Here is a 26070-nt window from a genome sequence, read left to right on the forward strand (position 1 = left end):
GGCTCTCTGCTTTGTGTATAGCTACGTCTTAGTGTGTCTGTTTGCGGAGAAGCACACCAGAGTGTTATTTGCGAGTGATTGTCTGAGCCTAATAAAGTTGTCAGTTGGCTGTGGGAAAACAGCTGATGTTGGTCCCAGGGAAGGCTGCCTGTGATCATCCCAAGGTATGATGGGAGACCACCACAAACCACACCGCAACCTCTTTCTCTCCGTAGCCTGAGATCAAAGCACAAGCTCTAGTAATACTCCATCAATTAAAAAGCCTATACATCCCTAGTGCATGGGAAGAGTTAGAGGGAGGTAGAGGGAGAGAGAACATAGACTGCAGCTGTATTTTTGAATCTTTAGATTTTGCTCATGGATCAGTTGTTGTCCCTGTGTGCACTTCGTGGTTGCATGCTCCTCTTGTCTCTTGCTCTCTGTTATATATTAATGTCTTTTAACATGTTTCTCATTAGTTGAGAATGTACGTGCTCTGTGCACAGCCTTGCATTGCATTTGTAATGCAGAGAGTGATGCAGAAAGCATGCTATAACCTACATACTAATCCCTGTGTTTATTATATGTGCATGCATAAAGATTAGGGGTGGGATTTAGGTCTCCGAAAATACAATATAGTGATACTTTCACCATTATTTGGTGAAATTATATTATATTATATTATATTATATTATATTATATTATATTATATTATATTATATTATATTATATTATATTATATTATATTATATTATATTATATTATATTATATTAATTATATTATATTATATGCTTGCAAACTGCATTGCATACTAAGCTCTTAAAAAATAAAAAAACAAAGCCACATTTTGAATGCAAATAGTTTTTTTTTGTGTGTGTGTGTGTGTGTCGTTGCAACTTTTTATTTCTGCCATTAGGAGGACATACATCTCTGCTCTCAGTGAATACACTTTTGTGGCATTGGCTTTTTTGGTAAATATCAAAGCATTCGCTATAGCATTGACATGATAATAATAATGATAATTAGTGTATTGATTCAGTGTTGTGAAGGAATATTACAGCACTATACTGTATTGATTTCCACCCTCACCTTTAGTAAATGCTTTCATTAGGTTTGCATCTGTAACACTCTGCATCCCTCCAGTGACCCTGCAATCTCAGAATAAGGCCAAACATGTCCAAATAACGGCTTTTCTTTATCGTTGCTTCCTTTTTAAATTGGACATACAGCAAAGTACCAAAAAGTACAAGACTTTTTCAGTCGTATTACCTTCTGATTCTTTGAAGTTCCTTTAAATACCATGTAAATACCATGGTATGGGAATATGGTAATCATCTACAGTCAAAAAAAAAATCACTGAACCAACCTAAACCTGTTTTTTAATGCTCAAAAAACATTTTTATTATTATCAATGCTGAAAATGGTTGTGCTGCTTGTTTTTTTTTTTTTCAGGTTTCTCTGATGAATAGAAAATTCAAAAGAACTGGATTCATTTAAATAGAAATCTTTTGCAATATAATAAATATTATTTGTATAGAAAGGTTCCCAATAAATGTTTTCACATGTATGAGTGATAATTATAATTTATGTAGTTGTCCTGCTGTGTCACAGGTCTGTTCTGATAGGGTCACAGACAGCAGGGGGACTGCTAAATGAAAATAAATCATATATAGCTAACCATAGAGTTATACATAAATAGGCCTATCAACCCTTAATAGGTAGGAGACAATGCTTTATCTGTTTCTTGCTTCATCATATATTTGTTCCTGATATCAAAGGTTGTGCATCCAATCAAATTCTACACATCATATTGTTGAGCTTTTTCAGTTCAAAGTAATATTCACAAGTTTTAAGTAAGTTAGTTAGTTAGTTGGTTACTTCGTTTATTTATTTACTTTTTTTTTTCTTCCATTGGACAGTAATGGTAACCCAACACAATTTGGTGTTGTCACCCTTTGATTCCCAATAAGAAACCTGAAGCTAAAACCAGTTTTGAGAGCCTCTGTATTAATTTAATACACAGAAACCGGAGGGACAAAATTTAGTGAAAAAACAAATAAAGAGAACCTAAAAACAGGTTGCTTTGGTTTTTTACGTTCTCTCTCTCTCTCTCTCTCTCTCTCTCTCTCTCTCTCTCTCTCTCTCTCTCTCTCTCTCTCTCTCTCTCTCATCTCTCTCTCTCTCCTCTCTCTCTCTCTCTCTCTCTCTTTAAGCAAAATCTTAAATCTTTTTTAGCTTTATCATAGACATGGGTGTATGGTGTCCTGTTCAGGTGTGGACTGGGTTTCAGTTGTTGGTTACATTGAGATGGAAATTGCAGTGACAGGTTTAAGGAGCTGGCTGCTGTGTATGTGGTGTTTAAATTCAGTGCTTGTGGGGTGATTAAGACCTGTTTACTCTGGTATCTCAGCGCGAATGCTAGCTGAAAGAATGTCCGTTCTCTGTATGTTGTCAGCCAGCTTAATCATAAAGCCTCCGTAAAGCCCCTGTGGTCTCCCAGCAATGAACCCCACTGCCTTGGCATTCCTGTTAGCGCTTTTGTTTTTAAATGCCATCCATCAAGTGCCACATCTACATGCATTTACCAATCAGTTATCGACAGACCCAATATTTCTTGTTTTAAAGAGTTCACCAGGGGTCTGTGGAAAGATTTGCTTTTACAGTTTTTAGTTTTACATTTTGCTTTGTGAAACCTATAACACAAACAAGCAAAATAATTAATCAGAATTCATTTCATGATTTTTGGGATTCTTTTTAATTTATAAAAAAATAAAAAATAAATGTGTGCACGTTTTATAAATTTGTTTAGATGACACTCATATGTCATAATATGTGTGGTGAGTCTTTTTGTCATTGAAGTGGCTTTAATATAGGTAACACTTTATTTCGGGGGTCCACGTTTGACATTCTACTAACTATAGGTAACTTTGCAACTACTGTACATGTCAACAACCAGTCATTAGAGTATTAGTAGACTATCTGCTTAATATCTGCTAACACTTTATTTTGATGTTCCTCCAACAGACATTCTTCTGACTACAAGTAACTTAACAACTGCATTTCAACTTATTCTACTTACCCGAAGCCTAACACCTAACCCTACCCTAACAGTCTACTACAATCTTCTAATACTTTGAGAGCTAGTTGACATGTAGTTGCAAATTAATGAGAGTTAGTTGACATAGTTACAAAGTTACTAATAGTTAGTAGAATGTCTAAGGTGGACTATCAAAATGAAGTGTAACCAATCATTTTAATTCTAAATGATGTCCAGTAAAATATATATGATTAAAAGAGTCACATTTCTGGTTTGGTTTTGATGAAGTGATACATAAGCCTTACTGATTTTGGGGTGTGCATAAAACAAACAAACAGACAAAAAAACAAAATTGGGGAACACTTTTTTTTTAAAGCACTTCTTCCTCAGTTGATTTGAAATAGGATTCCTTTCCATTCCTAGAGTTTACCTTCATGTTTTATATCAGTTACTGTGAGATGATGTTTGGGGGGATGTTTTCTGAGCCCTGCTTAGAATATAAAAGCATCTGTTTCCTTTGGTCTAAGCTCATCTGTTCTTTAAATAAAGTTAATGACGCAGTCCAAAAACATCAAGGTCCTTTTGAATAAGTTAGGAGCTACTGTGCTATTGTAAGATGAAAGGGTCTAGCTTAAATTGGTTGACTTATTTAAAGTTAGGTTATGATTTCCATCTTTGGGTATATTTATATTTATATTCTGTATATAATATATATAGAGAGAGATATACTTTGCTTTGTGTTTTAGTATGCAGTCACACAAGATATGTTAGTAGTGCAGTACTATTATACTGGACAGTGCAGTACTACTACACAGAACCCTCTCTTGTTGTTTCTAGTGTTATTTTGATCATGATTTGTGGTCTACTAAATCACCCAGAGGGTAAAAGAATAAATATTGTCACAAAATCCACAGTATAGGAATGTTTAGGTTTAAGTTTTGTCAAAGCCGTATACAGTATACATTACCGTTAGGGTTAGGTTTGAGGTCGGTTAGGGGGGTTAGAGTTTGGTTTATGCATGGTTAGGGTTAGGTAAGACTTATCTTTTTTTTTTAAAGAAGTCTACCATATATTTGATATAAAATCAAGTAAAAACAATAATATTGTGAAGCATTATTACATTTTAAAATAACTGTTTTCTATTTATTTATTTTTTTAATTCATTTAATTTATTCCTGTGTTGGCAAAGCTGAATTTTCAGCATCATTACTCCAGTCTTCAGTGTCACATGATCCTTCAGGAATCATTCTAATATGTTGATTTTATGCTCAAAAAACATTTTTCATTATTATCAATGCTGAAAATGGTTGTGCTGCTGTTTTTTCAGGTTTCTTTGATGAATAGAAAATTCAAAAGAACAGGATTCATTTAAATATAAATATTTTGCAATATAATAAATATTATTTGTATAGAAAGGTTCCCAAGATAGGTTTTCATATGTATGAGTGATAATTATCATTTATATAGTTGTCCTGCTGTGTCACAGGTCTGTTCTGATAGGGTCACAGACAGCAGAGGGACTGCTAAATGAAAATAAATCATATATAGCTAACCATAGAGTTATACATAAATAGGCCTATCAACCCTTAATAGGTAGGAGACAATGCTTTATCTGTTTCTTGCTTCATCCCATATATTTGTTCCTGATTATCCAAGGTTGTGCATCCAATCAAATTCTACACATCATATTGTTGAGCTTTTTCAGTTCATAGTAATATTCACAAGTTTTAAGTTAGTTAGTTAGTTAGTTACTTTGTTTATTTATTTTAATTTTTTTCTTCCATTGGACAGTAATGGTTACCCAACACAATTTTGGTGTTGTGTCACCCTTTGATTCCCAATAAGAAACCTGAAGCTAAAACCAGTTTTGAGAGCCTCTGTATTAATTTAATTTAATACACAGACACCGGAAGGACAAAATAAACCAGCTCTAATTCCCGCTCGCCCATCTCTCTGATCAAAACTGCAGTGCATGCTGGCCCAGAAGGTATGTGGGCTGTTATCTGAGCCAGTCTGTGTGCAGATCTTAATGTCAGAGTGAAGGGTACCAGGGGCCAGTCAGCACATTCAAGGCACAGAGAGCTGGCAGAAGAGCAGACGTTAGCTCCAGGCACCTCGCGCGCGTTTGATAGCGCTGCCTCTTTGTGAGCCTGCCTGTTTTTTTTTTTTGGTTTGTTACGGCTCAAACGCAACTGTCTGCATCTAATCTTCTTCCTGCTTTTATCATCAGTTCCACTTGTCTGATTTTTGGTGGGCCTTCCCCCCCCATCTCTTTTTTTTCCTCTCTTTTCTGGTTTCCCTGCATGTTTGCATCTAAAACAGGATTGCCTGTATTATTGTGAGAGAGCATGTGCTGTGCCGAGCTCTACAGATAGGTGGCAGTGTTCTCTTTTAAAGGGACAGCTCGATCTATGCATTTCTTTTTCTCTACCCTCCCTCCCTCCCTCCATTTTTTTTTTCTCCTCATGCACTCTCTCTCCCTCTGCTTGTTCACATTGTATCTTAGGGCTGCAAATTAACCTGTCACTTCATCATTTGACAAGATCTTCATTTTTATTCATTAGGACCTGGGTTGGGCCTGAGTGTGTCTGTGGTCATTTGCTTCCACTGTCGTCTTCTCCTTTTGCCGTTTTGATTCATTCCTTCTATTTCTCTTTCTTATTGTGCACCCTTTTTTCTCCTCTCTGTGGCTGGTGTGTTGGCATTAGCCCTTGTTACGATTGCACCCCGTGTGGCTGCCCCTGAAAGCAGGACCATGTTAAGGGACTAAAGAGCTGGTAAGCTGACTGTGATGAAAAGATAAATGACTGCATAAGTAAGCAGCGCTTCGGCCATGTTTGCTCAGATGTTTGCAGGGAGATTGTAGAGCGTTAGCGCTCCAGCTTTTGAGAAAACATCTGAAATAAAATGACGTTGGCTTGTTTGGGAACAGGATGGACTTATTTTGGTGGACAACAACTGTTTGCAGATGTGTCATCCATACAAATGAACACAACTTACATATTGATATGTTTTGTTTAAAAATGAATGAATCTGTTAATTTATAAATTGTATTATACATTTATAAACTTAGAGTAGAAGTCTTGGGGCAAGACATTGTACCTGAATAAATGTTTAAATACACACTGACTAGAATATAATACACACTAATATGAGACTGGTTTGATAAAATCGCTTACAAATATTGTGGAAATTGTTTAAGCATGTTTCTCAACTCTACTATATGACCATTTAAAGCGGATAAATGCTGTAATTTCCATATGATACATGCAGGGATACCAGAAAGGAACATAATGTAAGTTTCCACAAGGTACAGGTTATATGGAGCAAACTCCACCCACAGGAAGTTTATCCATCTAAAACAGTGGTCCCGGATGATTTAAACTATACAGCTTTGTGTTTGTTTGTATGAATGAATATGTTCTTTTTACAAGCACATTTCTGCTTTTAAACCAGGGTTCTCAAATTACCAAATTACCACGGTGCTACTAGAGAGTAGGCCAGTTACAACAAATACACGTTTGTTTGTTTTTAGAACCATACATTGTATCTATGTACAGTGATTGGTAGAGTTATACAGTATATGCATGTTCATACCCAACAATTTTTACAGATGTGAGCACACAAGTTGTGTAGTTGGCTACGACTGCTTGTTTGAATTCCTGATTTTCGGCCTGTAAAGTCATGTTCAGAATATATGCTGTTTAACAATAACATTATCCTGAAGTGTCCTTAAATTAAAGACCAAACCAAACTGCAGAAAGTGAAAATTGATTTTCTCTGCTCAGTAGTTTGAAACTACTATTTTAAACTCCCTGGTTTGCCTTACCACATAGGCTTCTAAAAAGCTAGAATTTGAAATAGTTTTTTGCAAAGTGAAGGTCTGTATATATTGTTACAAATTTATATTACAAAAAATGCTGTTCTGTTAAACTTTCTATTAATTAGAAATCCTGAAACGGTTTCTACTCAAATATTAAGCAGCATAACTGTCAAAATTGATAGTGATAAGTGCACCAGATCAGCATATTAGAAGGATTTCTGTATGAATATAACTGGAAACTGCTTTACAATATCAGAGATATTTGGAATGCCCCATCTAGCAATATAATCCTTCCTTGAAGGAAGTAACTTTTTATATATAGAATTGAGACAGAATCAAGACTTGTAACATATAGCCACTGAAATGAGAAGTGGAATGAGCTTTTAGAAGAAAAAAAAAGAAGCTATATTTCATTTCTCCTTTGTCTCTCACATCATTCTGTTCTTTGATGAATCCTGAAGGCAGTGATAGTTTTGCTTTCTGTGTTTCCTCTTTTCTCCCTCTTATTTCGGCCTCTCTCTGGACAGCGAACAAAAATAGTGTGTGAAATATTTAAGCGCCTTAGCGTGCGGCTGAGGCAAATAATAACCAATTCTACGGACTATTACCGGACACCTGGAGACCTCAACCGCCTTTCCTTCTTTTCGCTTCTCTTCAAAAAGAACTGTTTGCCGCAAATGTTAGCAAACCCTCCCCTGTCTACCGCCCTAAGCAGATTACCAGTAATTGTATGTGTATATGTGTTTGAAAAAAAGAGAGGGAGGGATAGAAGGACGGCTAATGCTTTGAATAAGATGGAGATCCCTGCTGGCTGTTTTGTCGTGCCCCAGAGATCAGTGCTTGGAGGTTGGGTCCTGTGGAGGGGCCCCAGCCATTGGGGCCGCCAACATGCTGAGAGAAGGTTTGATCTTAGCTGTGGCAGTTCTGTTTTCGATCAGAAATCTGGAGCCCCACGCACTCCACATTTACAGCATTAGAGAGCAGGATCTAGAGGATATGAAAATTAGCCTGTTTCTCGATGCATCGTCTTGTGTTTGAGCTAAAAGAGCTGCCTGTGTAGATGGATTTTGAGCACTAGTAAAGTTCATTGGGTTGACCTGGGCGAAATGTTGTGTTTTTGTTGTCAGATTCATTGAAATAGTGCTTTAGCAAAAGGATGTAAGGATAATAGAGTTAAACTCATCACCTAACATACACATTTCATTAATTGGCTAAATTATAATCAACTTTGATGATTATACTGACTAGCCTTTTTCACATCATTGAGAAAATATTCTCTTTTGATAATGAGCTTAGTCTGACCCTGAGATGATGAGCTACACAACTGGCAGTTCTCACAGGAAGTTCAACTTTTCAACTCTTGTCTCTCTCGCCCTCTGCCAGTTTAAACAGTCACATATCAAATACTCAGACACAACATCTTACAAAAAAATGGAGGAGTTGGTATAATTACCCGAATCCACTGGCCTTGAATTGCCTTTACATTTTTCATCCACTGCACAGGTTCATCAGTATTGTCCTTATCCATTGCACCAGACTGGATAAATATTATATAAATATAAAGGATAAATCGGACTCATTAAGGGATAGTTCACCAAAAAATTAATTTCTGTCATCATTTACTCACCCTCATTTACTCACCCTCATGTTGTTCCAAATCCGCCTGGCTTGATTTATCTTTGCAAAAAAAGAAAAAAAAGAAAGGTTTTAACATTGTACTGCTGTTGGTCAATAGCTTTCAAGACGGCATTAAACTATGTATATACACACTCTACACACATACACACACACACACACACACACACACACACACACACACACACACACACACACACACACACACACACACACATATATATGTATATATATATATGTATATATACGCCATTTATTAATCTAGATGATTTTTACTCTACATATAGAGTACAAATTCATTTTTAACATTTTGAGTCGTTGAATAATGACACTTGTGTTTTTAGATCTGTTTTACAGCTGAAATTGTATTTGTTTCATAATTGAAGAACTTTACATCAGTAATACTGTTATTTTCTTGTTTATTACTGTGAAGCCGCTTTAAAACAATCTATATTGTATAAAACGCTATATTAATAAATGTGACTTGTAAAGTATTCCCCAATGCCAATGGAGTAGGAAAACGTAATTCAAGATACAATTTTTGAAAACATGTCTTAGTATCTTACACACTTTCGCTTCTCGGGTACATTTATCTTGTTGTAATGAGAATGTTTCGATATTTTTAAGGGATACAAGACCTTACATTTGGTTAGACATTAAAATTGTTGCAATTTGTCTCTTGCTTTTCGTCAAATGATTGCATGCCCAATAGTGAGTGTGTGTGTGTGTGTGTGTGTGTGTGTGTGTGTGTGTGTGTGCGAGTGCGTCTGTCCTCTGCTCTTTAATAGATGTGCAAGAGTGAATGCAGCCTCACTGCTCCCTCTCTCATAATGGCCAGTGTGGAGTCTTTAGCCCGTCTGAATCCGAAGCCTTTGCTGATGGATAATTGCACTCCCAGCCTCTTTGCCTCTTCTTTCGCAGCTGAAAACCAAGCTCATTGCAGCTCATAAAGAATCCCCCCGCTGAAGAAGAGAGCGGGAGGGTGGGGGGAACGAGGGAAAAAAGAGATCCCAAGTTGTCCTTGTGCATAAAAGTAGATTCTGCACTTCAACACCTTTTCAAATTAATATTTGTGATGGGTCTATTCTGCGGCCGAGGTTTCTGTTCTGCGCCCTTTGTTCCTGCGTTTGATGTAATGGAAGAGAGGACAAAAAGGAGATGGGAGAGAGAGGGAAAATGGTAGTGAAGTGGGTTTAAGGGGCTGCTTCTGTGAGGGCTGAAAGGCGAGTGGTGTGAATGGAGGCTGGGAGTGTTTAGGCCCATGCCTGAGCTGTAAACAGACAGGTCCGGCACAAAGGTGCGCCGCAAATGAGCACATGCTCACGGCCCGAGCGAGAACCGCCCCCCCCTGCCTATTCTCTGCGGGCCGGGCGCTCCTCTTAGACGTCTTCTCAAGACATCTGGCCAATCGGGGCCACGTCCCCCTCCCGTCCGAAGACCCAAATTGGACCCCTCCCCTCGTTTCGAAGCCGTTGCGGAATACCTTCTTCTCTTTCGTGTCTCTGCCTAGGCCTCAGTGCTTGGGCGGTTAAACTCTTTTGTTTGGTTAATTGCGATGAGTATAATATACTAGTCTCTCGGAGGTCCGCTTGAGACAATTAGACAATCGCCAGCTTTTAATGAGACAGCACCCAGTCACCCAGTGGCCCCCCTCGTTCCTCCTTCAGTGGCCCTCTCGCTCGTTTTTTCTTTTTGTTCGGGGGTGGCGGGGGGACGTGCTGGAAAAGGGGATTGCCTGCAAGTCGGGCTTCCCTTGGAGTAATCAGGCTGGGAAAGAAAGAGTGGAGAAATAGACGAGAATAAAAGAGGGGTATTTTGTCCTCAATCAAACTCTCATGGGCAACTCCCCTGCTTCTGAAAGACCATGCAAGGCTTGCGTTTTATCGCTTCGGAGCGCGGCCGTGTCTGGGAATGGCCAGGTAATGAGCAGCCATTATCTTCGGCTCAGGGAGTGAGACGGGCACTTTACATTGTCATTTCTATAAGCAAGAGGGATGGCCAGAGGGCCCGAGATGACGAAACGCACAGAGGGTCCGTCACTTCTCTCGACAAATGGGGAAATAATGTGGCGTTTGAGTAAAATAAATAAATAAATGGGCAATGTTAAAAGGCGATTCATTACATTTTCTCGCCCCTCTTAATTAATTAATTAATAACCCCACTTCATGTCACCAAGTGTTTTGGATTCACAGGTCCCAATCTACATTTGTATAAAGTTGTGAAGGGCAGTGTTTCTTTTTTTCCCTATTGTCCCTCTCTTCTTTTCTCCTATTCTTTCACCCCTCATTTTAATTTTTTCTTCTTGGGAGCTAATCACACTGTTACGACAAAGATGGGCTCCATTATTGCATCTGTGGCCGAGAAAAAAGGAAATGAGAGAGAGACAGGGGCTGGTCGTCGCCTGACACAGGACAATTAATCTTCTCGTAAAGCGTTGTCAGTCGGCTAAAACGGACACAAATGGATGGCCGGCATTAACCGGGGGAGTGTAGGTAGGGATTTTAACAAGCGTTTATGAGAGTCCATTTTCTCGCTAATGAAGAGGGGAATAAGTGACCCGCCACGCCAGCGACGTACACTTAAAGCTCTGTCCTCCTTCATCACCGAGAGATGGACGGAGACAGGAAAAAAGAGATTCCCGGTGTCTCTGTCGGCGAGCGGGAGATCTTAGGCCCTCGGCCGGCCAAAGATCGCAGCGCCTGCCCTCGCTCGATGGCCTCTGTGTGGCCTCCCACTCTGCCGCTGCCTGGCCTGCCAATTTAATTAAAGCTCTGCAGAGTCTAGTTGCTGCAGCCAAAGAAGCTGTCCTGCCCTCCAAAGAGCTTGTTTATTTAGAGCTGATGAATGCTTCAGCAAGTAAGCCACTCTGAACTTTTAATGAGCCTTCCCTTACCCAGCCGGCAGGGAATGAAAGCGAGAGGTCTGGTCAGAGGCTCGGCGGAGGGTTGACCTGAAATGGCATTGATTATTGGCCGCACTGAGAGAGAGGCGTCTGTGCGTTCAGATCTGAAAGAGGAAGAGGAGTGTTGAGGATGAAAAAGATGCCTCAAGTGCACGTTGTTAACTCACTTACTGGCTAAGCGTCACAGAGGACGGTGCTACTCTTTGTTGAAGGTGCACACTTAAAGGAATGTTGCGACTCAATGCTGTCTATTACTACAGAAAATGAATGTGACTTGTGTAAAACGAGGGGAAAAAAGGAATCATAAAGAATGGCGATGTGTACAAATGTGTTAGCAAGAGACTGGTGTGATTGAAGTTAAATCCAGTCTTTTAACATTATTCACAGAAGGAAACCCTGAAGGGATGTGATGAAACAGGATTTAGTAGGCAATGCAAAACAATAAGTTCACCCACCTAGAAAAGTAGTACAACTTTCACATTTCACTGGTTAAGTGCATTGCTGTAAACAGGTTATTCTTGAGTTAGAGTGACTTATGTGTTTCCTTGTATGATTTTAAAGAGAAAAAATGCTGCCTCTTTAAATTACTTTTTCCTCATTTCAAAAGTGTTGAAAGGTACAATTTGCAAGGATTTCCCTATTTGGGGCTTGTCCTGAACCCTCAACCTTCCCCTTTGTGTTAACAACAAGGAACTTCCAGTCTGTAGCACTTCTTCCCAATAACTTTAATCATGTTTTCAACTAATTTATTTATTTTTCAACTCACTTGTTGCTGTCCCCAAAAGTGATGTCATAACCTTTTAGAGAACAATTGAGCTTTTTCAAAAGAGTTTAATGATGGAAAGTGACACAGAGGAGGGACAGTTTGAAAATAAGAATGTTACAATTTGTAATTTTAAGCTTTAGCTTGATATTTTGGAAGACATTCACATAACATCCTATGCTATTGGACAACATATGTGAGCAAATGTGAGAATAAGTTATATTTAAACTGGAATATTAATATTATTATTTGTCTTTATTTACTACATATGCAGTCTAAACATGCAGAGTTTCTGTGGATGTGATTGTGAGGGTATAAGTGTGACTTAAAACTAGCTCCCTCTCGCAAACACTCGCTTCACCTGCACACGTTGGACTCTGGGGAGCTTGTCTCGGTGTGTGCTGAACTTTTTCTCCCCCCATCCACAGCTGAATGTATTTTACATACGAGTGTATTTTTCCAGTGTCTGTCTCTTGTGATCATGTAGACTGTCTGGCAAGGTGTCATCGAGCCACCCGGGTCTGTGTGCTGCTGTGGCCACATTCAGGGAGGACTCTCTGGGACATTTCATGCTCCTGGTCCCAACGGCAGAAACTGAAGACTGGGGGTTTTGAATTGTTAATGTGTGCACACTTTGGCAGGTACTAGAAATAGAAAGAAAAGAGACAGTTGCTGGTTAGTGCAGGCTGGGTGGGAAGCACAGTTTTTAAGTAGATACGGACTGCTTATTTTTGAATGCTGAAGATGCTACAAAACTATTATGGCTTCGAAAGCAATGGACTTGTCTTAAGAGTGTTGTTCTGTAGTCAGTATGTTTGTTTATAGGTGTGGGTTTTTTATTTATTTATTTATTTTTAAGTGGCTTTTTTGTTGTTGTTCAGCTACTTTTTCTCACACAATAATGAGACATTTCATGGTCAGTTTGACGGCTGTACTGAAAGTTTTGATTTTAAATAGATGTTTAAAGGCTGGACCGAAGCATGGGATGGACCAACGTCCATCATTAAACCGCTGCCACTCGCTGACCTGAGATGTCAGAGCTAGCGAATTCATCCTGCTGGTGTATTTGTTATCGCCGGCTGTATGCACATGTGCGACTCACAAGGGATATAAAGAGACGAAGACGAAGCAAACAAGACGTCAATGTTGCATTGCCCGCCCGCCCACCCTCACCCCTCCCCTCGCTCGGCACCCAAACAGTTTTAATTATATCTTCTCCCGTGTAGTGCGCCTCAGTAACCAAGGAGCTGACATTGATGCATGTGCTGATAAATCCACAAACACTGGAAACGAGATTAACAAAGATTTTGAGGAAAGGGTGACAGCTAATTTTGCGCAGTGGTCCATGTCTCATTCAGGAGTGATGTTTTGATAGAGAACCGGCTGAGAATTCAGCTTTCGTGTGGTGGAGTGGGATTAGATGGTAATATCAGGAGTTGCGTAGCATATGCACTTTTTAAATTGTTTTGCTGATATTTTCCCCCCGCTAGCTCACGTTCCATGCATCATTTTGCCAGGTAGCCGTTCTTGTCCTTCTGTGTGTTTGTACTGATGGAGTAATGAATGTGTGTGTAAGTGAAGAGGGTCTGTGTTAAGGTAGCTGGTTTAAAGATATGTGATGGTTTCCTTGCAGAATGGTGATCTGCTGCTAGTTTGGTAGACAAATGGACAAATGGGGTAAAATGTCAAACCTAGGACACTTAATTGTGACTAGGCTAATATAAGTAGCAAACTGTATGTGAACGTCTGCAGAGAGGCCAAAAACAAACCTCCATTGTCCAGTCATACCAGTAGCCTAATAAAAGCTGGAGCAGGTTGCCGCATGAGGGCGGCCATGTTGTTGATCACATGATCAGTAGAGTGCTACTCTTTATCTTTATCTTAGTGTTATAGGACACTTTCACTTGTGGAATAAATTTATCATGACTGACTGCGTACTACTACAATGTTATTGTTTACTGAGTATTTTGGTAGAAGCTCCTATAACATCTGTGTTTTCATAAAAAGGTTTAAGCATTTCATCCATATTTTCTGATAAATACAGTGCACAGTGTGCTGCAAAAATAACCTCAGTGTCCCTCTGTGACTTGTTTTATTCTGTGGAGCACAAAACATTCATTTTTGATGAATATCCTGGCCACTTTTCCAAGTGTCATTTGACTTTTGGACCACTTTTATGATACTTTTATGGTGCTTTTTTGTCATTATTTGAAGCTTCAAAGCTTAGTCACCATTTCAGCACAATACCAGCACTATATAAAAAATTTCTACCTGTGTTCAACAGGTGAAATGAAGTCATAAGTACAGTACATAATGGTAAGTAAACGGTTATTGACGCGTATGCTAGCATATGCGTACAGTCGAACGTGTAGCCTTTCAAAGTATACTCAATTCGCTCTAGAAAGTTTAATCTTTGTCCAGTGTCTGCGCTATTTTTCTCCAGAAGTTATGACCGATCTTATAATTCCAGCTATCGTGTAATAAAAAACCCAAGCAAGAGCTTGTCAGTGCATGCGTCTGTTGTCTCTGATATTTTGTTGTTTTTCCTTCTCTTTAGTTTCATCTTATAAAGTGAAACAATGGGCCCGGGCCAACAACTGATTAGTGCAAAACAAATTCAATGTGCAAATGCTACCTGCGTGTAAGTACGATAACAAGAATCAGGTGGCGCGCGTACAGTATGCGTATACTATTCTGGTGTCGGAATTTGCGCCACGCAAATTAGTACGCAATCCCTCGTGTATGTGTAAAAAACCTAAGTATACTTTGAGCTTAAATGTCTTTTTTCCCTCCGTAAAATATGCTATTAAGTACTACTTTGGTTCCCAGTAAAGCTTAGCAATGAGGAAATGGAGATGTTTTGGTAATTACATATTTAGCTGCACACAAGACACTTTGATGAGGGTCTGATTTAGGCCTGATGTACCTTTTTATGTTACTTTTATTAAAGACCCTGTGCTTTTATTCATATAATACACATTTTCATTCTGAAATCTACACAGTCATCACCACAAAATGTCATCTTTATGTTCTCTTACATCTTTCCCCCCTCTTTGTTGGTGCTATCATGAGCACTCATCTTATCTGCGGCAGTAGGGTTTGTATATTGAACAAGACTGACCTCTGTGTTTTTGAACCTGCTAACTGTCTTTAGAGGCTTGATCTGCTGTCTGGAGAGAAAGGTATCGCTTCACTTTATCCTTTCTCTCAGAAGACCAGAGACAAGCAGATAACAATCATATCTGCCACTACTGATTCCTCACGTCTCTGTCAGCCGTGTGTGTGTGTGTGTGTGTGTGTGTGTGTGTGTGTGTGTGAGATGGGGGACTTCTGAGACCGCTGGCAATCCTCCACTCTCCACCCTATTTTGTGTCTATATGGCAGAAACATCTTGTAGTTTTCTTTTTTCTTTCTCAAATTTTTTTTTTGCTCAGTCGTTTCTTTTTTTCTCTCTCTCTCTCTCTCTCTCTCTCTCTCTCTCTCTCTCTCTCTCTCTCTCTCTCTCTCTCTCTCTCTCTCTCTCTCTCTCTCTCTCTCTCTCTCTCTCTCTCTCTCCCCGCAGCCTTCTCTTTCAGAATCAGTTCCCCATCTTCATTTGCAGGCAGCTGACAGCTTCTTTCACTTTTCTTTGTCATTTTCCCCTTTCTTCTCCCTCTTTTTTCACTTCTTTTCTCACCCTTCGTCCTTCTCCATCTGCTTAGCTTTTGTTTGCTCCAGCCTTCTCTCATCCCAACTTGATAATGAGGAATGTGGTGTGACCCTGACCTCCATTGGTCTGGCGATGACCTTCGACCTCCACATGTTGTCCTTCGTCTTCTTTTGACAGCTTGATTAATTACCTAGTGTTATGATTTATGTGTAAGCAATATGTAAAAAAATAATTTTTTTTTTTTTAAAACAACAGGTGAAGTTCAAAGAGTTTCTTTAGGGGTTTTAATATAATTTTTTTTGTGCCTTTGTGCCCTTTCTGCATAGTTATGCAGACAGTTGTGAAGTGTATATGTATCTTTATTATACAAAGTTTGTTTCAGACGCTCTGTTCCAAAACCCATTGAGCTGTGTTTTTTCTAAGGTAGCGTCCTAACTGTTATGAAACCTAATAAGTGACTAGATTGGAATGCACTTTTTAGGCAACAATGCCTAACACATGGGAGTCTTAAATTAAAATTGTACAATTTTATGGGCAGCTTTCATAGGCAGTTTTCTAGTAGACATAAAAATACATAGAACACATTTTCTACCGTTCAAAAAAAAAAAAAAAAAATCCCCCAAAAATTATACTTTTTTTTTTTTTTTCATCAAGGATGCATTACATTGGTCAAAAGTTTTTAATTCCGAGTAAATGCTGTTTTGGCTTTTTCATAGAATCTTGAATAAAAATTGTGTCATGGTTTCCACAAAACTATAATATAATATAATAAGAAAATGATAAATATAATAAGAAAATGTTTCTTGAGCATCAAATCAGCATATTAGAAAGATTTCTGTTAAGGATCATGCACTGAAGACTGGAAGTAAGGATGCTTTCCCATCACAGGAATAAATTACTTTTTATAATAAATTAAAATAGAAAAAAGTTCAATAATAATAACAACAACAACAATAATAATTCACAATATTACAGTGAATTTACTCTTTTTGTATTTATTTATTTTATTTTTAAATCAAATAAATGCTGCCTTGGTGAAAAATAGGAAGCTTCTTTTACAAACATTAAAAATCTTACAGACCCAAAACGTTTGTACATGTTGGGTAAAATAATAAAAGTTTTAATACTTCAATAACAATACGTCAATATTTGTATTGCTATTTTCCACTTTGAAGTGTAAGTACTTTCTCTTCATCCACTGTCTTGGGAGTATATATATAGTCTCTTTTTTTTAATGCAAAACATTCGGAGATGTCCTTTATTGCGAAGGATAAGGATACCGCCTACAAATTTGACTTAGAATTTAGGATGTAGTTGATGTAGCATAATTTCTGCTACCTTTTGGTACAGCTTTTGTGCAGGAGCATCTCTGTTGCTTTAAAATGCAGCCTCTGTAGGCGGCTCACTAGCTTTTGGAACAGAGCAGATATGTTTCCTTTCAATGATAATACATAGATATGGTAATCCTCCTCGTTTGTAGGTGAAATCGTTCAACATGGGAAGCAATATTTCACTGTAATATATTCTCATTTAATCCAATGATCAGTGTCACCTTGGAGACCACCAGTACGTCTTTTTAGCTCTCCTTCTCCAGGGCCACAATAACAAAGTAAAGGTCAAGGGATTCCACTTTAACCCTTGACCCTAGGGGGTGGCCACAGTCAGTGGTGGTCAGTAAGATTAATATCCTGTAGGACACTCATTATTCATACTCAGCCAGAGATAGATTACACAGGAATATGAAGTTTGAGAACGCTGCTCCGCTCAAGAGGCCTTTAGCCTCTGGTCAGTTGCTAAATGTCTGGCTTAGCGCTAATGCTCTTTTTATGGCCTTGATGTGGCCTGCAGTGTTAGACATTGTTTAAATCAGCATAGACTTAAGTTAAGTTAGTTTGGTCCAGTGGAGTTTGATTATGAGCATGTGTATTCTGAATGTTAACAGGCCAGTGTCTCCAAAGATCTTGATAATGCACCCACAGAACTCTTATTTGAACACACATCATGCTCCGTTTTTTTTCAATTTTATTTTATAATTTAATTTTGCTTTGATTATTATTTTTTATTTCTGTATTTTTGTTAAAAAGGCTGAACTTAGCCTGAACAAGTGTCTTCATACAAGACAATAGCCATCATAGCTTTTATGCTGTGTGACCTTTAATATATATACATGTTTAATAGCGCTCGCACATCTGTGCGTAAGGTTGCAGCCTTGTAATAAACCACTAATCACATACAGTACCGTTAACCTGTCAAAGCAATCGCCCTTTCCTTCTCACCCCCTACGGAAGAGTCACTGCTACACATTTGTATGGACTTCCCTTCATTTTCAACATATGGTAATTTATATATGGAACAGTTAGAGATATCATGGGGCAGCTATCATTCAGTGATCTATACCACCCATCTTCCTCTTTAAAAATGTACGTGCATGCAGGGAGGAAACAATATAGAAATATAAATCATGAACCTAAAGGCATGCCCACTGTATCGCTAAATTATTCATTCCTCCGCCCCCACATCTTGAGCACACCTCAGGACCTCAGTATTGCAACTCCGGCTATCAATACCTGCTGTACATCTGGAACGGGAGATGATGGATTATTATTTGTTTCAATTGACTTTTATTTATTGGCAATTATTTTATAATTTCATAAATACATGTTAACAATATTTTTTCATAGTAAATATGACATATGACCATTTTACTTTCATAATGTTGCATAATGTACAAGTCAAAGTATAGAATTTATTTAAAGTTGGCATGAAACTGATCTGAATGCCAGTTAATATCACCCTCCGCCGAGACATATGTCATGAAGAGAGCAAAAGTTGTTTCTGTTTCTGTTTTGGATGCGATTAATCGTTGCCCATCTATATCTATATCTATCTATCTACTGTATATCTACAGTATCTCTATATCTATCTATCTATCTATCTATCTATCTATCTATCTATCTATCTATCTATCTATCTATCTATCTATCTATCTATCTATCTTTATTTAATATATGCTAAATGTATATTTTAAATAATCAATGAATCATTCACAAGACCAAGAATCCCAAAAAAATGGGATCTATTGTGATTTCATTCCGACTTGGAATTGTTCTATGGTAAGTGACTGTGCACATATTAAAGTAAACATGAATTGTGTATTTACTAAACATAACTATACCCTGTTTGTATGGTTCATCCCTTAATTCTTTAGCAGATCAATACAGTCAAAGGTTGTGTAGTTGTATCTCAATATTGTTGGTATATTTAGTTTGTAGGTCAGCATTGTTTCTGTAAGAAGTAAACGGTGTTTCCCTTCTGCCACAGTCACTTCCTTCTGAGCGATTGACACGTTGCCCTCCTGTAAAAAGTTGACAAATGATTTCTGTAACATTTACTTACACAATCGATAGCTCTGACAAATTCCACCTGCACCATGATTAATGCTGCACCACCCCTGCTTGCCATCTCTCTCTCTCTCTCTCTCTCTCTCTCTCTCTCTCTCTCTCTCTCTCTCTCTCTCTCTCTCTCTCTCTCTCTCTCTCTCTCTCACAGTTTCGTTTAGTCTCTCTCTCTTCCCCTCTTTCTTTCCCTGTCTCTCTTGCCCTCAAGGGGTTGCACAGCTCACTGGAAGCAGATGTGTGTGTTTATATATGTGTGTGCGGGTGTGTGCGTGTGTCTTCGATCATGAGCGAGGTTTCCCAACATCTCTTTGATAAAGCCAAAGCCCCGAGCTGTAACTACAGTGTTGTAAACAGCGGGACAGCTTAATCACAGCCATGCGTCTCAGTCAGCTGTGCCGCTCAAAGCCTGGCTTATGTCTTTCCTCTTCCCCACTTCCACACGCAGTAATTTACTGTATGGATTTTAAAATCTCCAAAGATCTTATGCTTCACCGTCATTTAATGGACATTTATGAGGCCCTGAAAGTCCATCCAAAGAATGTAACACATGTAGATGCAAGTCTTTCCATATATTTCCTGTTGTGTATGGGAGGGGGGTATGAGTATATAAGCGATGTCACGATACCAAAAATCTAGTAGTCAGTACTGATACCACCAGAAGTACACAATACTCTATACCAAAACTCTATACCACATAAATTAATTAATTAATAATTGAAGGGGGAGGGCATTTTTATACTTTTTTTTTTTAAAGAAATTACGATTATCACCAAAATGTTTGCGCACTCATGTATTTGTGTTTTTATGAGGTAATTTGTTGCATTAGTCAGTAATAAAACAAGAATGAATAAACACACTAGAAGCAGTAGCATACATAAATACAATAGAATAAAGTACTTTATATTTTTTCAGGTACGTCTATAGTATTCAAGTAAAAATACCACATAAATTGAATAATCAAATATAAAATAACTCTGCATAGTCATAACTGTTCAAGTTAAATATAGATGAATCCTTATTAAAGCTTTTCTTTTGTTTTTTGATTGCCTTTACAGGGACTTTAATAATACAGACACCAATAGTAGACAGTAGGTTTTAAAGGCTGCTGTCACTAAGACCAAATCGATGGAGACAGTATGCTGTTACACATTCTGTTCACATTCAAATAAAGACGGGCATTTTGACTCAACTGTTTGTGTATTTGTGACCCTGGACCACAAAACCAGTCTTATGGGTAATTTTTTTTTAATTGAGATTTATACATCATCTGAAAGCTGAATACATAATCTTTCCATTGATGTATGGTTTGTTAGGATAGGACAATATTTGACCGAGATACAACTATTTAAAAATCTGGAATCTGAGGGTACAGAAAAATCGAAATATTGAGAAAATCGCCTTTAAAGTCGTCCATTTCTATTGGCGATAGTGCTGCATTCACTCACAAACATAAATGTTTTATATATTTAAGGTGGGAAATTTACAAAATATCTTCATGGAACATGATCTTTACTTAAAATCCTAATGATTTTTGCCATAAAAGAAAAATCTATAATTCTGACCCATACAATGTTTTGTTGGCTATTGCCACAAATATACCTGTGCAACATAAGACTGGTTTTGTGATCCAGGGTCACATTTGAACGTTTATGTGTAATAAGCCGCGGAAATGTGACACTCACGAGAGGCGACTATGTGAGAAGACGTGATAAAGCAAGGTTTTTTTTTTTGGTTTTTTTTTAACACAAGCAACATACACATCTCTGCTACAAATGAACACTTAAAGCTTTTTTTTTTTTTTTTTGGACCATTTTCGTACAGTTGCACTGAAAGTGACAGAAGTGCAAATGTTACAACTTACCCCATATGCAGGGTTAATTGTAACAGACAGAAGGGTTAGTTGTAACACTTGTGTGTAACACACATAATTCAGTAGGCCTACTATTTTATCTGTATAGTTTGATATTGTTTGTACATCTGTATAGATAGATATCCATACATCCATCCCTCATCCAATCATCCTTCTATTATGGATCAATATCATGGATAGAGATATGAAAGGGCTGCATAGTTTTGCTGCATCATCAAATATTGTAATTGCTTTTGAATTATATTTGTGTGGCAGCTGCATGCAAAATTATTATTATTAATAATAACAGTAATAATAATAAAAACGAGCTCAAAATAACATTTTAAAGGGTTTATTGCATAAATAAACAAGTGATCAATCAATGTATAGTTAACACATGTGAAAAAAAAAAAATCATACTTTGACATTTAAATTCCAACATTGTTTGTGAAAGTCCAACAAAGTTAAATGTGGCAAAATAAATATATAAATAAATACTCAAACCTGAAAAGTTGTGTGGTTCTGTTTTCATTGCATTATCATTGTACACTTGGTGGCTTAGTTGTAACACTGTGCTACAACTAACCCCACTGTGTAAAAAATGAGAAAATCATATCTCTGTATTTTTTGGTTAAATGGCGATATACGATATATATCTTGGTACTTTCTACGTTTTTCTATTTGGATAAAGAAAATCTGTATTTATTTAAAAAATAATATTTCACATCCTGCCTAATGATATCCTACAAACAATGTTGATATTGAAGGATATGGAAACAAATAATGAATGTAATGTAGGCTATGCAATATATTATGTGCAAAAAGGTGGTTAAAATCACATTACATTCTCACATTGTAACATTACAATCCAAAAACAAAAATAATGCTTTTTTTTTTTAAATTGACTAAAGGCTAAACTAAAAAATGATGTCTATATGATGTCTATGGTCAGCAACAGTAGCCTAGCCTTTCTGTCAGAGCATCTGACTAGGAAAGCTGCTTTAAACTTGTTAACTATCTTACCAGTTATTTTTGAAGCCCTTAATATAAGCTTGTGCCATGTGGTATAGGACAAATTGTACTATGTACTTTCACTGCAGCAGCTCACACTGCGTCCTCGGCTATTTTTCAGATGTGCTCGTATCAAACTAACGTTACTGTATCGATAAAAACGGTATTGCCTCATTCCATATCGTTTAAAAAAAAAAAAAGATATATCGTACAACTCGATATACCGCCCAGCCCTACTTGCTAACAGTTGCTAGGAGTTGCTGATGTTTCAAAACGGTGCTATGTTTTAGCCAACAAGACAGTGATTAAGGTAATATAAGGTTAGATTTGGTGACGTACACACACCCAACTCAGAAACCGAAAAAAATTTATTAGTGTTAATTTCGTCACCTATTTTTAATTTAGTCTTAGTCTTGTGCCAAATGTTTTAGTCGACTAAAAGTCTCGTCATTTTAGTCTAGTTTTAGTCAAAAGAAAACTCAAGGTATCTTAGTCAAGTTTTAGTCGACTAAAAGTCTTTTAATTTTAGTCTAGTTTTAGTCAAAAAATAACTCAATATATTTTAGTCTAGGTTTAGTAAAAAATAATTTGTCTTTTTTTTTAAAATAACACATTATTACTGAGATTATTACTGATAAACATTTCAGTAAAAAAAAGTGTTTCACATATCTCAAACATTGGTTAAATGTCATAATTACCTCACAAAATACACTTGTTGAATGATTTTTGTTGAATGCAAATGTTAAACGTGTCTGGTTTACAATTTCTGATTTAGGACTCGATCTTGACTGCACATCACATGTTTTACTTTATTGATACTGCTTTTAATCGTAATGCAACGGACCGGTCATCGGGACATAAGCTGTCATGTACAATAAAAGAGCCTGCGCAGCGACAGGAAATATGATTTAACACAAAAAGCCTGCCTAGACGGTGGACTTGCGCTCAGGATTTTTTAATTTTTTTGAGCGGCGTGTGCGGACGAATTCTTTCTACGCACACACTATTTTATTTCTTGATAACAGACTATAACTATAACACACCGTTGCCATGAAAAACAGAGCGTTGCCATGAACACACAGGATTCTGTTGAGACCAAGCGGGAAGGAAGTCAACCGGAAGTTGAAGCCGGCCGCGTGCCACCATCTTGTAGCAGAACTTCACCTGCTGTTAGCATCCCATTGACTCCCATTCATTTTGGCGTCACTTTGACAGCGAATAACTTTACATCTGAGGCGTTTGAAGACTCCATTTGTCCATTATTTATTTCTAAAGAAACACGACAATGTATAAAATGCTCCATTACCTTGTATCTTACGTTATGGCCCCGTAAAAACAGTTTTTGTAAAAGTAGGCTAACGATTGCGTCATAACCACGCGACTCTCTGTCGCACAGTAGAGAGATTACCGTATTGACGGGATGAGAAGCTCGCGGGCAATCGAGGGGACGTGGAGGCAAAATGACAAAATAATTCATCAGAATACTTAGCAAAAGTTTCTCCCGCTCCTAGCTCGTGGACAGCTCCTACTCACTCTCTCCGTCTCTGCAAGATTCGGAAGGGAATGATTCAGATTTCTCATGCCACAGCCACTAGAAGACAGACGGGTTGCTCACGTCACATCTACGTCGTCAAGCTCAGTTTGAGTCTGCGCGTCAGGAACGGAAGTCCTAAAAAATCGCTGAAAATGGGCTTCACTTGCCTCAATTGAGTTCCAATGAGATGACTCGGTACATTTCTTATACTGTCTATGGTAGAGACGGAGCGCACTATTTTCTTTAGCGGAAGCAATACAATCATTTTTAAATCAATAAACTGTGTCAAATTATTGATTTATTTGGTAGGTAGCAATGTAATAAGCGGGATCCGAACTCGTTCAGAATATTTTAAAGGTGTAACAGCTGATGAAAAAGCAGAGACGATTGTAGATGAAAATTAAGAGAGATTTGATCTTAGTTTTTATTTTATGCAAAACATTTTCGTCTCGTCTTTTTTCGTCAACAATAATGCATGTTAATTTAGTCTTAGTCAGCGTTTTTGGACAGTGGTGCAGTCTTGCCATCGTCTCGTTTTAGTCATGAAAAAAATTACTTGCATAGTGTCAAAACACTGTCCAGTATCTTCACAAAATCTTATCAAAACGTTCCACAAATCAACGGACTTCTGGCAGCGAGAGAAAACAAAACCTGCTTGACCCCCTGACTAACTATGTAAAAAGTCCGTGTTACATTTAACCCCGCGTTAGGTTGTGCCCTGCGTTCCCCTAGTGCATAAATGTTTGGTACCATCAGTACTTACGGTACTACTGTAGAAAAACAAGAAGCCTACTGTCAGGATTTGAAAATGTTGATACCGGAAGTATCGGTTTTAATGACATCCCATTACGATTTTTGCGTCATCGGAGGTTTTTTTCCAGACACACAATACAGAAATCTTTCGTCTCAGGGGGACATGAGGGAGGGAAGCACGGTCATTCGAAAATACTACCGGGTTTCTACTGATACAAAGCTTAATGCTAATCGGTGAAGTATCCCTTTAAATAATGTTAACTAATGGGAGTTTATTTTAAAATTTGTTTACATTTAAAAATAAATAAATAAAAATAATAATAATAACAACATAATATATATATATATATATATACATACATAGGCCTATACTGAATATGCCTAAATACTATACATGAATATCCATTTGTCATGCAATGTACATTGCAATGGAGTGATACCTAAATGCACGGTTGATTTTACTTTTAACTGATCATTTATTTTGACAAAAAATACATCCTCAATTATAAATGATATATTTCAGAATCAGATACTTAACTCTTTCGCTATACCTCATAATAACAAGTTCTTCCTCATCCTAACCTGTTTGGGGTGCGTCCCATTTTGTATTCAAATAATGTTAAGCATGTCTGTGCTGTGCAAATATATACCGCTATATAAACAGTATAGCAAAAACTCTTCCCGCTGACAGCATACAATATATACCATCTTACTGCCTAGCCCTAGTGCTGTGTGTGTGTGTCGTCTCGTCCAATCAGGGCTGGGTATATTTGTATAGAGGAGCAGAAGGAACTATGGGGGGAGAAAGTAGTCTTAATCTCACAGAGAGAAAAAAAGAGAGAGGAGGTTTGTGTGTGGTATCTTGGAGAAAAGGATAATGGCCTCTTGCACGGTAGAAAAGAAGCCCATGTAGCGCCACTGACAGACAAGGTCACCCAGAACTGTGGGGCGGGGAGTAGAGGTGGCCTTGAAAGGCAGGCCTCAATCTCAGCCTCGCAGGGCTCAGGTTTATAATACTGTATCCTAGATTTACATTCACCTAGAGGGGGCACACCATAACCGACCTGTAATGAAAGACTGTAATACGGACCCGCTCTAGTGCCGCTCACCGATTCTCTCACAGCATGTGGGAGGGAGAGAAAGCGGCACGCTGTTGCCGGGTCAGTCGGTTTGTCTTGCATGTTGGTGCGTTTCTGTATTCGTAAGGGTTATGCAAATGTTATTATTGTTATTACATTTGCTCGATATGCTTAAGGGTGTAATTTTTTAGTTTTTATAATCAAATCTTTTTTCTGTTTTTTTCAATTCCCATCTCCGTTTGAGTTTTTTTGTGTGTTTGTAAATATGTGCCAGCCCTCCTCAGATCATCTGTTCCCTCCACCAATCGTCATGCGGCGTCCTTGATCCCTCTTCCTCTCCGATTGGCTGTACTCCTCAGCCGTGGGCATTTCCATAGATGGCAACCAATCAGAGGACAGGACGCGCAGACACAGGGGGCCAGGCCAAGGCCGCGCTGTAATGGAGAGTCTGTCCGTCGGTTTTAACACCGAGAGCTCACCTCCTCCCGCTTTTATCGCACACATTTTTACCACGTTAACATGCTCTCGTTGTAGAATGTACTGTAAATACATGTTGTTCTGCCAAGCATTCGTCGACTCTTGTGCAAATGGATGCATATAGTGCATAACTCCTTCACATGCCGTTTTTATCTCACACACACACACAAACACGTTGCT

General features: G+C 38.0%; 1 protein-coding gene and 1 long non-coding RNA gene across 2 annotated transcripts in view; both read left to right on the top strand.

The window, feature by feature from the left end:
• arb2a (ARB2 cotranscriptional regulator A) overlaps positions 1-26070 on the top strand; it is a 181395-nt gene that overhangs the window by 51837 nt on the left and 103488 nt on the right. The gene's annotated exons all lie outside the window — the stretch shown is intronic.
• Positions 20839-21264, top strand: LOC309499057. Its single transcript, XR_014206130.1, has 2 exons — positions 20839-21082; positions 21124-21264. It is a non-coding gene; the product is annotated as an uncharacterized lncRNA (long non-coding RNA).

The sequence above is a fragment of the Leuciscus leuciscus genome, assembly GCF_965113295.1.
Source record: "Leuciscus leuciscus genome assembly, chromosome: 5".
In the NCBI taxonomy this organism is placed as follows: domain Eukaryota; kingdom Metazoa; phylum Chordata; class Actinopteri; order Cypriniformes; family Leuciscidae; genus Leuciscus; species Leuciscus leuciscus.